At 75.1% G+C, this 2,500-nt stretch overlaps 1 non-coding gene across 1 annotated transcript; it reads right to left on the bottom strand.

The window, feature by feature from the left end:
• Nucleotides 1-2,012: 2,012 nt before the first annotated feature.
• On the bottom strand, nucleotides 2,013-2,131 carry LOC128829716 (5S ribosomal RNA). Its single transcript, XR_008443423.1, has one exon. It is a non-coding gene; the product is annotated as a 5S ribosomal RNA (ribosomal RNA).
• Between the last annotated feature and the right edge of the window lie 369 nt (nucleotides 2,132-2,500).

Genomic DNA, 2,500 nt, shown 5'->3' with positions numbered 1-2,500 from the left:
GACGGAGCCGGTCCGGGGGAGGCTTAATAGTCGTCCCCCGAGGACTCCGGGGGCAGGCTTAATAGTCGTTCCAGGAGAGGCTTAATAGTCGTCCCCCCGAGTACTCCGGGGGCAGGCTTAATAGCCATTCCCCAGGCGGTCCGGCGGAGGCTTAAGAGTCGTGCTTAGCGGCCACCAGGTCAACCCGCGGAATCTACTGGGTTGACCTGGCGGCCGGTTTGCTTTCCGGCCACCAGGTCAACCCATTGGATTCGACGGGTTGACCTGGTGGCCGCTTTGCTTTCCGGCCCGGGTGTCACCCCACTCCGAGGGCTGCGCGGCAGCGGTCCTGAGGACCACAGAGGGGGGGCTTAATAGTCGAGAGGGAGCAGGTCCGGGGAAGGCTTAGCAGTCTTCCCCCGGGCGGTCCGTTGGGGGAGGCTTAGCAGTCGTCCCCAGGGCGGTCCGGGGGTGGGGGGAGGCCTCACAGTCGTCCCTCGGAGAGCCGGGTCGGCGGCGGTGGCGGGCGTCAGGCTTTACGTCCAGCCTCCGGAAGGTGCGCGTCCTCGGAGGCGATGCAGGCGCCGCAAAGGGGCAGCCTCCGAGGCAGGGAGCGGAGCACCGAGGCTGGGGAGAGGGGAGCAGGAGCCGGGGGCTGGGGGGGGTGGGGTGGGGGGGGGGCGTTCAGGACAAGCGGTCAAGCCCCGGGGAGCAGCTGTCAAATGTTCCAAGTCCCCACTCGGCCACCAGGTCCACCCCAGTCTAGCAATGGGGTTGACCTGGCTGATGGCCGGTTAGTGTCAAGGTAAACTCACCGTCGTCCACAGGAGGGCAGCTCTCAGGCCGTCCGGCTGCGGCTGACTCTGGGGCGGTGCCCGGTCCCGGCAGCGAGGGGCGGGGGGGGGGGCGCGGAGCGACACGGAGCTAACCGGCCCCCGGGGCCGGGGGCGCCTCCCGCGACTTTGGGGGCCGCGGGTCGTCAGTGGCGTGCAGGCCGGGCCTCTCCCGGGGGATTCGGGGGGGGGGGGGGGGCGGTCCTGCGGGCCGGGCGCAGGGGGCTCGAGCGAGCCCGGGCCGGTCCGCCCCGGGGCCGGGGTCTCCGCCTGCGGCTCGGGGGGGCGCGGGTCGTCGGGGGAGGAAGCCCGGGGGAGCTGCACGCCGGCCTGCCAGGCCAGGCCAGGCCTGGCCTGGGTGGCCGCGGGGGGATTCGGGGCGGTCCCGCGAGCCGGCGGCCGGGCGCAGGGGGTCCGAGCGCGTCCGAGCGAGTCCGTCCCGGCCCCGGGGTCTCCCCCTGCGGCTCTGGGGGGCCGTGGGTCCCCGCTGGCGGAAGCCGCTGGGCGCTGGACACCCGCCGTCCGTCCCGCCTGGCCAGGCCTGGCCTGGGTGGCCGCGGGGCGGGGGATTCGGGGCGGTCCCGCGAGCCGGCGGCCGGGCGCAGGGGGTCCGAGCGCGTCCGAGCGAGTCCGTCCCGGCCCCGGGGTGTCCCCCTGCGGCTCTGGGGGCCGTGGGTCCCCGCTGGAGGAAGCCGCTGGGCGCTGGACACCCGCCGTCCGTCCCGCCTGGCCAGGCCTGGCCTGGGTGGCCGCGGGGGGATTCGGGGCGGTCCCGCGAGCCGGCGCCCGGGCGCAGGGGGTCCGAGCGAGTCCGTCCCGGGCCCGGGGCCTCCCCCTGCGGCTTTGGGGGCCGTGGGTCCCCGCTGGCGGAAGCCGCTGGGCGCTGGACACCCGCCGTCCGTCCCGCCTGGCCAGGCCTGGCCTGGGTGGCCGCGGGGCGGGGGGATTCGGGGCGGTCCTGCGGGCCGGCGGCCGGGAGGGTCCGGGCCAGTCCGCCCCATGCCCGGGGTCTCCCCCAGCGGCTTCGGTGGGTCCTCCGCGGAGGAAGCCGGGTGGGGAGCCGGACCCCAGGCGCCCAGACCCGTGACCTGCGGCCGCGACCTCCGACTCGGCAGGAGCGACGAGGGGCTTTCCGGCCCGTCCCCCCCCTCTCCTTCCTCCCCAGAAAAGGAGAGAGAGCTGGCTCGGACCGGGAAAAGCTGCCTACGGCACCTGGGATTCCCAGGCGGTCACCCATCCAAGTACTAGCCAGGCCCGGGACGGTTTACCTTCCGAGATCGGACGGGATCGGGGGCGTTCGGTCCGGTATGGCCGTAGGCACCCGGCCCCCGCGCCTCCTCGCCCGCTTTCCCCTGCCGACGCCCGGGCCTGCCGCACGGTGAGCCCCGGTCGGACTGCCCCCCTGCGGCAGGGCCCCCGTCTCTCGCGGGCCCGGTCCTTTTTTCCTTCTCGAGCTCCGGGGCCCGGGCTGGCCGCCAGAGCCCCTCCGCCCGCCCGCCCTCCCCGGCGTCGGGGAAAATATTGTCCCGGACATCCAGTGCGCCCTGATCCTGTCAGCCGGGGGGGGGGGTGGGTGGGTGGAGGGGGGGCAGTCCCTCGCTGCGGCCGGGGAGGGTGAGCCCAGGGCGGCTTGCCTGCCGTCCGAGTCCCCTCTCGGCCACCAGGTCAACCCCGAGCCGAAAGGGCTG

The sequence above is a fragment of the Malaclemys terrapin genome, unplaced genomic scaffold, assembly GCF_027887155.1.
Source record: "Malaclemys terrapin pileata isolate rMalTer1 unplaced genomic scaffold, rMalTer1.hap1 scaffold_113, whole genome shotgun sequence".
In the NCBI taxonomy this organism is placed as follows: domain Eukaryota; kingdom Metazoa; phylum Chordata; order Testudines; family Emydidae; genus Malaclemys; species Malaclemys terrapin.
This window is presented reverse-complemented; position numbering and strand designations above follow the sequence as displayed.